Raw genomic sequence first — 15,668 nt, forward strand, 5'->3', positions numbered from 1 at the left:
TTCTCTCACTTTAAATCCTCAGTAAATAAAGAAGATGTTGATAATTTTCAAAGTTAAAGTCCCAATAAATCCATTACAATTCCAGCCTCCTGTTCAGTTCTGTCTGTTTATAATTTTAAATCAAATACCTTCGATCGCAGAGGTGGGAGCTGCATCTGGCTTCGCTCCACAAGCAAGGAGCGAAGGCGTCTCGGGGCGCAGAGATTGTCCAGACTCCGGGCGAGCTAGCATCTTTCACCCCGGATTAAGACAAAACCGGGGCGAAAGGAAGCTCTAACCCTATCCGGACTCACTCACATCCCCCTCTTTCCCCGAGGGACGAGGTTCCTAGCTGAGAGACAGCTGGCAGACGCTGTCTCTTCAAGCTTTGACACGCTCCCGGACGGGCGGCTAAAAAAGCCGCCATGCGATGCCAGCTGTCACCACCGGAAGCCAAATTAAATAAATATTGAAATTAATAAACACAGAGATATCATCAAATTAATAAAATTATGCACTGTATAAATAAAAAGATATGCTTTTCTCTGTTAGTATCAGAACTCAGGCTTCACAGCCAGTGAGGATCTGATAAAAAAAAAATGGAGGTACTTTTAAATAAACCTTTACATGGAGTATAAATATAATCTATGTATTTTTTTCCATGGGGATAGTACCAATGTAGGCATCCCTCCAAATATTAGTTGCTGATTCCTTGTAATATATACTCATGCCCACATGGCTGAGCTTATATAGTATTAGTTTCTTTCTCTGTGTCTTATATGTATTTGTTGAAACAACAATATGACTTTTAATCTGACAGCCAGATTTCCACATCAAATTTTATAAGGAATTATCTTTCAAGCAGTATTGGAATGATACTGAATTCCTAATATATACAATCTTGTTATATGTAATGCTGTCAAACTTTGGTCATGTTTTCCTTACTGTCATGTAAAATACTGCCATGCAATAAACTGTATGCACTGACTAAAGTACAGAATAAAGCCTAACTTAAGCATGACTTCTGAGACTATATGAATATCCAGGTCATTTTCTTGACATGACTTGCAAAATAATCTGGCACTGCTGTCTCTTAGGTTTTTTGTTTCTTTTTCTACTTCCAAAATTAGCCATAAGGTTTCCTGAAGGTTTACTATCCCATTTCTAAATCTGACACATCTTAGCTTTACTGAGATCAACCATGGTTGTCTATGTCATTTGTATGATATTCTTGAATAGATGATGAAATAGATGAGTTGGAAGAGCATCTCTATAGTTAATAAATTAAAATTGATTCATGATTCTGTCTTTAGACTGTGATAATATAGTTAACACCAAAGTTGCAAGGAACTCTGGTCAAATTGAAAGAGGAATTGAATTTGTTTTACGACCTCTGTAACTGAATCCTTGAAGAGAAAAGATTTAGATCAGCTATTCAGTAAGATGGCAAAAATGCTAGCTGGTAAGAAAGAAAATGAAGAGCTATAATTACTTTTGTGCAATCTTCTTTAACAAGAAGGAATGAGTTTGACCAGGAAGTTATGAAAAACAGAATGAAAAGGGCAATTGAAGCTTGAATTGATAGAAATATGGTTAGTTTATATCAAGTATGATACTACCTTATGACTGAGTCTAAATCTCCAGTCACAAGAATTACACTGCATGATACTGAATCTGTTTAGGTTTCATGTAATATCAGAAATGCAAAATTAAACAATCTAAGAAGATACCTCATTAAAACTGCATTTCAAAAGTTCCTATATAAATTTGCTTTCCAAGTGATTGTTAGAAGAAGCAACACTTTTTATAAATTATTTTTTTAGTCCTCACCAGGAGTTTATAAATTTCATCTTCTGATTTACCCTATTTTCTGTTCAATTGCTTTCATGTACTTTGCCTACATGGTCAGATTGCACACTTTACTTGGCATTTTAAATTAAGTGTCTCTTAATTCGTACCACACTTTCATTGGGAAAGGACTTTTCAATTATTTTAGAGATGCTTACTGTGATGTTTCTGTTTCAGAAAAGACACTTATAAATAATTGTATAGTAAATCTGATATTGCAGCAATCATTTTAAGCATTTGATGCCTTTCACCATGTGAAACACCAAGATCCAGTATTTGGATAGATTCCCAACAGGAGAGACCACTTCCATATTGTTACCATATATGTGTCCATTTGGTAACAAAGAGGGAAAAGGGGGCAACCCCTGATTTCTTGCATCTGTCATTGGGACAGAAGTATGAAAAGGTAGGGTTTGTGATGTCACCATGTAAATGCCATTATTATACTTTATTACATTATTATCCTGGTTTTTCACCATTCAAATTGATAACATCTGATTTTCTTTCCTTTCTCCTATTTCTACAGTAGCCCTGTGGTAAAAATAGTTTTATTTGCTTAATTTTTGTTTCGTGCAATGTCCAAATCCAGGAACTCTTATCCTAATGATTTATAGTTGATATGATCAATACATATAACCATTGCAGCTTACTCAACTGACCACGGTTAAACAAATAACAATCTACTATAATGCATGAACCCAGCCAGCTTAAGTATGTTTTCTCCAGAGCTGAACTGGTCTTTCTAGTGCTTATATATCATTTTTATACTAAATACAAAGAATTATGTCTGAGGGTTTCAACCATGCCATGCCAACTTTGCATAAAGTTCTGTTAGGTGCTGATAACTATTCTAAATGATTATGTTCAAAATCAAAAATGGTTTTTTTTTTATCACGTATGTAACTTTTCTGCCATCTAGTGGGGATATTCTCCCATATTCAAATCATTGCAAAAGTGAAAAGCATTTGTAAATGGATATAGTTTTGTTGGGGGGGGGAAGCTTTCATTTCTTCAGACTGCTTCTCATTTCAGCACCAGATGTTAACACCAGTCACATCTTAACACATTTTAAATATGATATTTTTTGTCTTATCTGCCCCTGAGGAAGCTTTCTAGGGCAAATTTCTTGACACGTGACTATTATCTATTTTATTTATGTGATTTTTTTTAACTACGATGAAATCTGATATTTAAAAAAATGAAATGAAAAATGCACCAATGCTAAACTGATCTCTGAAAACAAAAAAACAAAAACCATCAGTACCTAAGACCAATAATAAACACTGATTTGTTTTATTAGCAATGACATCCCACCTATTAGTTATTAAAAGTTCAGCAAAATGTATACATTGTGTTGAATGCTTTGCATTCTCATGTACTTATTAAAATGGACTGTGTCTATTTCTTTAAAAGCACGAAGAAGCTAAGTCATACTATGTGAAGAGATTCATTTAAAAAACTGCAGTGCTGAAAATGACTGAAAATTTTCAGAAGTTTCTTTTTGCTGTTTTTGCTTCTGTTTTTATACCTTAATCTCTAAATACTTCATCATTTCTTTGCATTTATTTTTGACAGTGCAGAGAAGCTTCAGAGACAGTCCAACACATAATGGCAGGGTTTAAGATGTAGGCAGGAAGAGCATGCACTGAAACGGCACAACCAAGTAGCTGGCACGTATACAGGAACATTTGTAGTGTATGGCCAGACCTTCCCAAGTCCAGATGGAAGATTCCACAGAAGGTTGTGAAGAATAACTTCCAGATCCAGATGAACAGTTAGGTATTAGCCAATCAACCAGACATCATGGTAGTAAACATGAACCAGAAGGTGACAGATATAGCCATGCAAATGACAGCTTTTGGAATGAGGATTATGAGAAACTAGAGACGTACCAGGACCTAAAGGGAGAGCGAGAGGATGTGGAAATTAAGGCCAAACTGATTTCAGTAGTGCTTGGAGCCCTCCAGGCTGTGACTCTTAAGCTGGGAGAGTGGCTCCAACAGATCCCAGGAACAACATCAGAGGTTTCTGTTCAGAAGAGTGCAGTATTAGGAATAGCTAAGAATCTGCGCAGAAACCTCAGATCCCCAGGCTTTGTTATACAATCCAAAACTGATGAAGATACATACCACCACAGTGGTGGGAAGGTGTGTGTGTGTGTGTGTGTGTGTGTGTGTGTGTGTGTGTGTGTGTGTCTGCATTTCTCCTGACTTCCTCCTGGATGTTCACATATCCACATATATAGTCTTTATACTAGCTAGCTTATAAAGAAAAAGTGAGATTAGGAATTAGTTTCTCACAGACAGATGTTCCTATAGGACTTGCACAACCATAATGAGCCACTGAAACTTATCTATAAGATAACTATAAATGTCAAAATTACTACACCTAAATTTCATTGTTGATTTATGGATTATCCTCCATACACACAATTTTCTCTAAAATAAAGCTACTTGTGTGAAGAAACTGCCATCTAGTGGGCCAATGCAGATGTTACATTACAAGTAAGGAATATGATTTATTTTCAAAATGATTTAAACTTTACTAATAATGTTACCTCTTCTGTAATCACGCCGAGAACACCCACTTTTACTTTAGGCTTTTAAACAATTTAATCTGAGTTCAAGTTGTGGTTGAGCAGTAATTTATTCTAAATCATAAGGATAAAACTTCATTTTTTTTTAAAATGACCTTGGGGGGATCAATTTCTCTGGCTATATCTCCAGGATTTATTTAGCCAGGAATCTAGCAGTGACATATCTTTCTGTTCCCCAAATGCAGTTGTATCTAATACTATATACCTCTGCCTTTGTCTTTCAATCAACCAGAAGCGTGCCATAAGAATGGCCCTTTATAAAGATAGATGGAGTTTATCAGAGACTCTTCCTGTTCAAAGATAGGAATCCATCTCCCATCTCCAAATTATTTCAGCTAATGAAATAACTCCACAAGACATCAGGACCAATATATAATTTCCAGCAATGTTTCAAACCTAAAATTATTAAGAAAAACTCTATACTTATTGCAAAGGGGAAAGTCATTGCATTATATATTTATCTTCTTTTTAATCGCTATAGTCTTATTTTTCTTTCTTTTCTATTTTCTTTTTCTTTTTTGCAATTTCTATTTTTATTTTCTTTTTTAGTTTTAGTTTGTTTCTTATTGTTGTGATTGTAATTTTTAATCAAATTACTATGAAAATTGTTTACTTTAAACTACATATATCCATAAATTGATATATTTAATTTATGAACATATTAAATGTTATCATCCCAAATTGTACTTAATGTAATATATTTATTCCAATACTGAATTGTTTGAGTGGTTGCTTTACAAATTTACAAAGCCATAGTTTATGCAAATCTGGATTTACTGAGCAAGTCATAGGGAACTGGTTCAAACACAGTTATAAATACAGTTAAGCCAATGGTAAATTCATTCTTTGAAGATATTTTTGATGTTATTCTCTCTGATCTTATTTGTTTAGTTTTACAGGCAAAAGTCAGCTTCAGAAAGATGCAAGCCAGAGCTGAACATAAAGAACAAGGATAAGTAAGCTTATATCCTGCTCATGTCAGTGTCATTTAATTCAGTTGAGTTTTCTTCTGAATGTGTAGAATTTTGCTTATATAATACTGGAGATCATGAAAACTGGAACAAAGATTTAACTGACCAACTGAACTCATTAAGAGAGGATACATTAAAATTTGCAACTTGCAATGATCCTATTATTTTCCAACTACCGTATTTTCCGGCGTATAAGACGACTGGGCGTATAAGACGACCCCCAACTTTTCCAGTTAAAATATAGCGTTTGGGCTATATCAGGGGTAGGCAACCCAAAACACTCAAAGAGCCATTTGGACACGTTTCCCACCGAAAACAAAACACTGGGAGCCGCAAAACCCTTTTGATATCTAAAATGAAGATAAGACTGCATATATCCTTTTTTACCTTTATGATATATATATATGTGTGTGTGTGTGTGTGTGTGTTTGTGTGTGTATATATAAAATAAAGGTAAAAAAGGATATATGCAGTGTTATCTTTATTTTAGATGTCAAAAGGGTCTCTCTCTCTCTGTCTCTCTTTCCTTTCTTTCCTCTCTTTCTTTCTCTTTCCTCTTTCTCTTTCCTCTAACTTTCTCTCTCTCTTTCCTCTCTCTTTCTCTGTCTCTCTCTTTCCTCTTTCCTCTTTCTCTTTCCTCTCTTTCTCTTCTCTTTCCTTTCTCTCTTTCCTCTCTCTTTTCTCAATCTTTTTTCTCTTTCCTCATTTTCTCTTTCCTCTCCCCCTTTCTTTCTCTTTCCTCTTTCTCTCTCTTTCCTCTCCTTCTCTCCCTCTCCTCTTTTTCTCTTTCCTCTCCCCCTCTCTCTTTCCTTTCCCTCTTTATCTCTTTCTCTTTCCTCTCTTTCCTCTCTTTCCTCTCTTCTCTTTCTCTCTTTCCTCTTTCTCTTTCCTCTCTTCTCTTTCTCTCTTTCCTCTAACTTTCTCTCTTTCCTCTCTTTCTCTTCCTTTCTCTTTCCTCTAACTTTCTCTCTTTCCTCTCTTTCTCTTCTCTTTCCTCTCTCTTTCTTTCCTCTTTCTCTTTCCTCTTTCTCTCTTTCCTCTTTCTCTCTCTCTCTTCTCTTTCTCTTACCTCTTTCTCTTCTCTTTCTTTCCTCTTTCTCTCTTTCTCTCTCTCCCTCCAGGTTAGGAGAGAGAGAGAGAGAGAATGAAAGGCAGACGGCGCCGAACGGGCGGGGAGGGGGAGCAGGACGGGAGGCAGCAGCTCCAGTGGTGGCGGCAGCACGGCAGCGGCCACTGCAGCATCGTCGGGAGTCCACGCCGCCCCCAGCCTGGCCGCCGCGTCCTCAGCCGAATGGGCGTCCGCGTACTCAGCCGAATGGGGAGGGGGAGGACGGGAGGCAGCGGCTCCCAGCCGCCACCCCCATCGCGTCCTCAGCTGAACGGGCGGGGACGGGGAGCAGGACGGGAGGCAACAGCTCCCGGCTACCGCCCCCATCGCGTCCAGGGAGGGGGAGCAGGACGGGAGGCAGCGGCTTCCGGCCACCGCCCCCATTGTGTCCTCAGCTGAACGGGCGGGGAGGGGGAGCAGGACAGGAGGCAACAGCTCCCGGCCGCCGCCCCCATCGCGTCCAGGGAGGGGGAGCAGGACGGGAGGCAGCGGCTCCCGGCCGCTGCCCCCATCGCGTCCTCAGCTTAAAAGGAATAAAATATTTTCCGCCGTATAAGACGACTGGGCGTATAAGACGACCCCTGACTTTTGAGAAGATTTTCAGGGTTTAGAAAGTCATCTTATACGCCGGAAAATACGGTATATTGTAAAATAAACACTTATTTTTCAATATGTTCTCATTTAGGTATTTTTGGTTCTAAGCCAACAAAGTGCTAATAATAGTCAAGACAACCTGGATCCCAATAAAGTAGGTGGAATTTTGTTTGACAGAAAAAGCAATATGCAGTAGAGATATTCAAAGAGATGAAAAAGAGACTGGTTTCATTTTACTCAGCTCTTGAACACATTTCTGAGAAACGGTTCCCTCTTGGGCATGCTATACGAAAGGAACCAAGTAATGTTTATTACAATATTTATCATGTTATAAGATTGCTTTATAGCAGCTGTGAGCAAATCACAGCTAATATGCCACGTGGCCCCCAAATGGTGGTTCCCAGTCACCCCAAAGATTGTATTAACAAGACAGAGTTTTCTGATAGTTTTATTTTGTTTCACTTATTTACTCTACTTATTAAATTTATTTATGCAGGCAATTTATAATAGATAGAAAACATTTAAAAATAAGTTAAAAGGTTGGAGGAGAATAAAATAGGACAAAATAGAGCAATTCATCTGAGATTTATTCAGGAAGGCTGGGTTAAAAGATAGATTTTTAACAGCTGCCTAAAATTCAAAGGTTTATGAATTTTAGGAGGAGGAGTGCTGCACAGCACAGGCAGCATTATAGAGAAAGCCTGTTCAAAAGAAGCCTCCAGATCACCTGTGCTTTTTGACATATGCAGTAGGAATTGTGACTGGCAATTGTATCACAGCAATTAGCCAATGTGGTTTTTCAGATATTCTAAGTTGTTTAGGGCCTTACATGTGGCAAGCGCAGCCTTGAATCATATGTGGTATTAATTGGATAACCAATACAGTTGTTTTGGCCAAATTCAAGACTTGCATGGCCTACTCAACAAGCTAGCTGTTGCAATCTGGACCAGATTCTGGATTCAATGCAAGAATAGCTATACAAACATTATACAACATTTAAGATATTGTAGAGAAATATCTGAGAGGCTGTAGTTAGGCTGTCTCTGTCCAGGAAACAACATAATTATTATATTAATTATGGTATAATATCAACTGAGGCTGCTAATTAGTACTCTTGACCACAGAGTCACTGGTCTCTCCAATGGCACTGATGACTGTAGGAGCATCCTCCATCTCCCTTTTCTTTCTGAGAATCTGCAGCCCATTGAGAATGAGCAATCCCAATTCCAAAGGGTTTCAACTTAGAAAACATGTCACTTCCCAACTCAAGAGAAATGGATGACAAGAATAGTTCACACTGCTTTTGAATTCCTACCATATTTGGGGCTTCCAACTATTGTGACTGCAACTTTTGGAACCAGATGAGTCTTTGTTTATCACTCTGTTAGTTAAAGAATTATGTCACATTCTTGAAAGCACCATTATGAAGTTGCAGCCTTTGAATAAATCTGGATGAATAATAAACATTCCCATGTGAACTATCCTGATGTGTATTTTAATAGTTTTAAGAATTTTAAATTTAAATGTGAGATATAGTCCATTATCCATTTGGTAAACCAAATGTACAATATATCAGTATTCATCTGCATATTTAGCTTGAAAAGTGAACAAATGGAATCGCTGTATCCATATTTTGCATTTCTAATGGTATCATCTGGAATATAGAACAATCAAACATTTCTGAAATAAAATTGCCTTATAATAGGTATGAATGTTTGACTTAATATCCATTAATCAACTGTGCCAAAAAGCCAGAAATATATCCTGGCTTATTATTTTGATTAGTTGATTGATATTAAGCCAGGATTCCTATGGTTTATGATGGAAATAGACAATATGGTACCTTCTGGAAGTTTTTGCTCCAAGCGCACAATCTCTTTTTCTGGGAGTGCAGAATGTTTTCTATCACCTTATTTTTTCATCAGCTGACTGTCAAGCCTTTTCTTATAGAAGCTCTGAGTTGCATCCACCCACTATTTTATTTTCTAGGAATGGCTGTATTTATAAATTTCTAGGAATTATTATGTGACACTAAAGCAGACATTGGACAAGCAACAAAGATTATTAGAGGACTGGAGGCTAAAACATATAAGGAACGGTTGCTGGAATTGAGTATGTCTAGTTTAATGAAGAGAAGGATGAGGGGGGACATGATAGCAGTATTCCAATATCTCAGGGGCTGCCACAAAGAAGAGGGAGTGAAGCTATTTTCCAAAGCGCCTGAAGGCAGGACAAGAAGCAACGGATGGAAACTAATCAAGGAGAGAAGCAACCTAGAACTAAGGAGAAACTTCCTGACAGAACAATTAACCAATGGAACAACTTGCCTCCAGAAGCAGTGAATGCTCCAACATTGGAAGTTTTTTAAGAAGAGACTGGACAGCCATTTGTCTGAATGGTATAGGGTTTCCTGCCTGAGCAGGGGGTTGGACTAGGTCCCTTCCAACATCATCATTATCATCATCATCATCATCATTGATCATCGCACAGTTAGCCAGATGTTCAGACTGGATTTGGCATTTTTGTCTACCTATCCAGTCCTTACCAAGGACCTGGGATAGGCAGATGTGGATGTTTGATGGTATTACAGATAGTGTCGCAGGATGGAAGCAGTTTCTAGTAAGGCCGCCTTTTGCAATTGACTAATGGCGAATTTGTCAATGCCAATGGTGTTCAAGTGGTGCTCCAGTTGTTTTGGGATTGCAACCAAGGTGCCTATTAATATTGGTACTACCCTTGGTTGCTTTTGCCACAGTCTTTCTATTTCTGTTTGTAGGTCTTTGTATTTTGTTATCTTCTCCAGTTCTTTCTCTGCTGTCTCCAGGCACTGCCACGTCCACTATCCAGACTTCTTTGTCTTTCTTATCGACAATTGTTAAGTCCGGGGTGTTATGTTGCAGGTGCTTGTCTGTTTGAATTCTGAAGTCCCAGAGCAGTTTAATTTTTTCATTTTCTATGACTTTCTCTATTTTATGATCCCACCAGTTCTTGCAAACATCTTTTCTTCCAGTAGTTCTGCAGCTGCTGGCCCTGGTTGCTCAGCCAACAATCCTGAGTCCTGTAACCTATTTTTCACCAGATATCCAGCAACTCCAACATCTAGTGCGGACCTTGTTAACCCGGGTGACATCCGAGCCGGTATGGCTTTCTGAAATTTACGTCTCATCATATTTTTTATGGGAGAGACACTCTTTGTCTGACTCCTCTGATGAGACCTGTCCAGTATGGTTGAACCTCTGGCATAGCTCTCATCTTCCTCAGAGTACACAAGCCCCACAACCACGTCAAGGAAGTGCCTCACTGGGGGATTATTATTATTATTATTATTATTATTATTATTATTATTATTATTATTATTATTATTATTATTATTATTATTATTATTATTATTATTATTATTATTATTATTATTATTATTATTATTATTATTATTATTATTATTATGGAGTACAGAGGGTCAACCTAATCTCCAAAGCACCAGAGGCCAGGATGAAAAGTAATGGGTAGAACATTAAAGGGAGCTCCAACTAAGGAGAAATTTTCTGACAATGAGAACAGTTAATCAGTGGAAGGGCTTGCCTCCCAAGTTGTGGATGCTCTATCACTGGAGGTTTTCAAGAATACATTGGACAATCATTTGACCAGGAGGGTATCTCCTGCCTTGATTAGGGGGTTGGACTAGAAGACCTCCAAGATCTCTTCCAACTATATAATTCTATGTTCTATATTCTACTGATTCCACATTTAAGTGAGGGGGGCAACACCAATATTTCATGTACTTTATGACACCATCAACACCATGGAACCTCCTTCCTATTTTGGAAAATTTTAATGATACAAGGGGTGTATCATGTTGTCCAGATTGTACTACGCTGTCTTAATTTCCTCTAATTAGGTGTTGTTTTACTGTTGATATATCAGTTATATTGTACATGTTTTACCAGGTTTTATACTTTGTAGAAGCCTTAGAAGACTCCGGGGTGGATAAAAAGTTAGAAAATAAATAAGCAAATAAATAAACAAAGCCATGTCATGATTTTATCTGCTTTATTTCTGAGCCAAAAAAGCTCCCAAAGCTGCAGATTTGCCTCACAGTGCAGTTTTTCTAGCTCGTTATGATCATCCTTCTCTGCATTATTTCATCTACAATTTTTAAAGTGTGTACATTTCTACTGTCAAACCCTTAGCATGCAATTCAACTTTTATACAGCAGTCATACCTTGTCTGACATTTTCACATGATTAGATCACTCTGTTGTGTATTTTAATAGGTCAATTCCATGAAATATATTTACTTATGTAAATTTACCAGCTTCCTCTTTCTGCATTCCTAGACTCTTAGGAAGCATAGACATTACATATATGAAGAAGAACAGACATCTGATGCTGTGGGCTCCCAGGATGTTGTTTACAAGTGTATCAAAGTTATCTATGCTGGAAGTTGCAGCCTCAGCCTGTCTTCAACAAGACGTTACAGATCTCATTTCAAGATATGAATCAGAGATTGTAATTTTTGCCTTTTTCTTGTTACTCCAATATTTAGTTCCCTTGAGAATAAAAAAAAAACCTGTTTATAAGACTTCTTAAAAGTGAACAGGACTTCTAGATCTTCCAAGTTTCCTTCATTTTTGCCCAATTCAATTACAATGATATAACTGGTCATAAGGTGGAAGTGAAAGAACACATAAAGAGATCAATAGCAGTGCATCTTCTTATGATGGAGAATACTAATTAATACTCTAGAACAGGGGTCTCCAACCTTGGCAACTTAATGACTTGTGGACTTCAACTCCCAGAATTCCCCAGCCAATATTAGTAATAATGATACCAATAATTGTTTTCTGAAATCTTGATTTTATGAAATTTATGTTCGATATAAATAAGTTTCACTGAACTCTGGACTTTTCTTCAAAGGAAAAAGATTGATATAATTATCACTTGTATACAAAATCTAAGGCAGTACATTTCTTATGTCACATGGTGGCACCAAAGGATTTTGTTGAAGAGTCTTTCATATTTTACCAGTCACGACATGTTTTCCTTTAAAACATAAAACCAAGATTAACAGTCTTTTTTTTTCCCGGCAGCAAGAAACAAGTGGTATAGTTGACATCTCTGATCTTTTAAAACATATTCATCACAGAATAATCCAAATAATTGTGCTGAAAACATACATACTGTAACCAAGAGAGAATCCATATCAATAGTTAAGAAGACATTACTATAGTGATATAATATAAGTTATCATTCACAAATGTTCTCCTTATTTAGATTACACATCCTGTGATTATATTATTATGAAAGAGATGAGGCTATGAGGCTTTAGATCCTGAAATAGATAGGAATAATCCCACCTGTAAAATTTAAGTGAGAACTATTATTGAAATGAATTAAACTTGATTGATCTTTAGTATATGTTACATTCTAAAAGAGATCATACATTTTACTCAGCTGTGCATCACAACTTTTTATATATTTTTTTGATCTCCTTAATGTAATCTCAACATATGCATTATGCATGATAGACATTTCATATATATCAGATCAAAGCCCAATCAGTTTTAATTTACAACTTCAACAGCCACTAAGCTATCTGGAACTTGATATTTTAATGCCTCTACATTGAATTATAATGAATTCATAAAGCAGATAAATTCAGATAAATTCTGAAACACTGCAATACTTTGACTTAAATGCAGGAACTGCTAGTTTTTTAATCTTTGAATGGGAGGCTTATAAAGCTTATATCCATGCTCACATTATTACATAAGAATCATATAAGAAGAAACTTATATAAGACACATTTTTTTTAAAAAAAGAAAGAAAACTCAAGGATGATTAGAAGATATCTTATTACCCAGCCTACTAATACCAAGGAGAGACAGTAAATTAAATCTGAGTTGAATAATATTACAACGATGCGATTTTGCATTGACATACTTATGTCAAAAATACTGAGAAAATTGTGAAATATCTAACCAGATCTTGACAAACTGCCTGAAGGAAAAAACACATATAAACATCAACTATAGAAATGTTAAAAGTATACAGTACTCATGAAGTTATAAATGTTCAGTGTTTAAATGTTTATTTTAATGTTCAATTTAATCTAAAGCAAATCTGAAGACCTATTTTCTAGCGTAATGCCCTATCCACAACATCAATTGGTCCAATAATACTTAGACTAGAATTATTCTGCCAAAATTTGTGTGTGTGTGTGTGTGTGTGTGTCTGTATACACACCCACAGACACCCACACCCACACACGTACACAGAGTGCTTTTTTGTAAGGTGCCGGAACTCACACACGTCATACAACCCACCTTGCCTACCCTACAAGGTTTACCTTTGTAGTTGAAAAAAAAAACCCTTCAATTTTTAGTGTATCTAAAAGACCAGGATTTTGTTCAAGGTAAGGTAAGTTAATACTATTAATGTTACCATGCACTGTGTGGCTTTAAATTACAAGAAGGCATTTTATTAATTTTTTGGGACATTTACCACTGGCATACCCATTTAGTTTAATGAGTGGAAATGTCAGCTTTCTATGTGGAATGAAATTGGCCCAATAAAACAAAATTTGGTTGCTTGTAAAAGATTGAATTATTTTTAAGAAGTTGTCAAACAAGGTGGAAAAATTTACCTTTGGAGTTTAATATGGATATATTAACAAATTAAAGTTGAAACTTTGTCAGTGAACAGATTACTTTTAATTTACCTTTAAGTTAAATCCAATTTAATAAATAGATATGATTAAACCTTATACTGTAGGTCTACCTTTACATCTGAACAATACATAATTAATATATATTATTATTAATAATAATACCTCCAAATCACAAGACATTGGCTTTATTCTTATTCTTCCCCTCTGCAGTTTGAATATAAAGTATAAAAGACTAAAAAGAGATTTTCGTAGACATCCCAGCCTTTGAACTACCCAAGAAACTGAAACAGCAAAATTTCGCTGTCAGGCAAGCTTCCCCGCCAGCCGCCTTTCTTTCCTCTCGCTTCACCTCTTTTTAACCTCACACACACACCACCTTCTGTAAGAGAAGGCAAAAGGCTCACTCACTCTCTCGTGAAAGATGGCCTCCATGTTTATGTGTCTCCCACCGCCACCATCAGCTTCCACACATGGTCCGACCCAGCCAATCAAGCCATGCTCTGGCTGTGATGCTTCGGTGCCTCATGGCTCCTCCTAGAGGAGGCAGACAGCGCCGGAGGGGACCCCACTCGCACCGTACCGCCAACGGGGCATTTTCAAAACCAAACGAGGATAGGAAGGGAAACAATAAGAAAAGGACGCAACTCTGGAAAATCCGTCAAAAAAAGGTGCCGGAACTCTGTTCTGGTGCCTTCTATGACAAAAAAAGCCCTGTATAGATCCTGCAGGTCTTTTTATCTTATTTTGTATTGCTGAGCATGTATCTTTCCAGCGCTCTTTGCACCACTCATAACTTTTGTATTGATTGAGGTTAGTGTCCATGTTTCACTGGTGATGATTGATATCTATATCAATAAATCATTGGTCAGAAGTATAGTAAACTTAAATAAAATTACAATAAATGCTGCATGGTAGGTAAGTATATTACTTAGAAGCTCAAGTTTTATTTTTTTTGAGATGTTTGCTGTATGATGTGATCACTCTAGAGAGAGAGGGAGATAAGCAAAGATACACACAGTGGGTATATGTGTGAGAGAGAAATCTGCAAAATTTTGCAAGAGTAAAGCAATTATTAAATTTTACTAGAGATTTATTAGAATATTATTTGTCTATCTAAAGGGTTTTGCAGACAACAGGTAAGAACCAACTGAAGAAACAAAGGGAGTAGAGAAAAATACTTCCTTTTGTAAAAATATAGTTAAGGATTTCAAGAAAAGTCATCTGGTGAAGACTGAATGACTTGTTTCTAAGCCTACTCACCATTACTACTGAATAAATACCACAGTGATTTATAGGAATGGAAAGATCTATTTGTTCCAGAGAATACAGAACATTCTTTCTAATTCTAGGCCAGTGAGAACTGTATCAAATAATATTCAACTACAGATTGTGAGACTTGGCAAACTCATGGAAATGCTGACTGAGGAAAGGATGTGCAGTTTTTAGAATGTATCTGTACTTATGAGTCACTACCTACAGCATTCAACAATTTTGTTTCTTGAGAAAACTTTATATTGGGAATTGTTATTTATTTATTTATTTATTTTATTTTACAAAATTTATATGCCGCCCTTCTCCCCATGGGACTCAGGGCGGCTCACAGCATATTAAAACATCGTACAAAAAAAAAAAAAATTTTCCCCTGCTAAAAACCAATTAAAACCCAAATATTGGTAGCTGTGGCTCTTTAAAATCGTTTAAAAATTGTCCTTATTTAAAACTCACCCTAGGTCAGGCCCGCTTGTTGAAAAAGCCATGTCTTGAGGGCGCGGCGGAAGGTTAAGAGATCCGGAATCGTCCGGATCTCGGGGGGTAGTTCGTTCCAGAGGGTGGGGGCACCCACAGAGAAGGCCCTCCCCCTGGGGGTCGCCAGCCGACATTGCTTGGCCGACGGCACCCTGAGGAG

This window comes from Protobothrops mucrosquamatus, unplaced genomic scaffold (assembly GCF_001527695.2).
Source record: "Protobothrops mucrosquamatus isolate PMUCROS unplaced genomic scaffold, P.Mucros_1.0 scaffold1944, whole genome shotgun sequence".
NCBI classification, from domain to species: Eukaryota; Metazoa; Chordata; class Lepidosauria; order Squamata; family Viperidae; genus Protobothrops; species Protobothrops mucrosquamatus.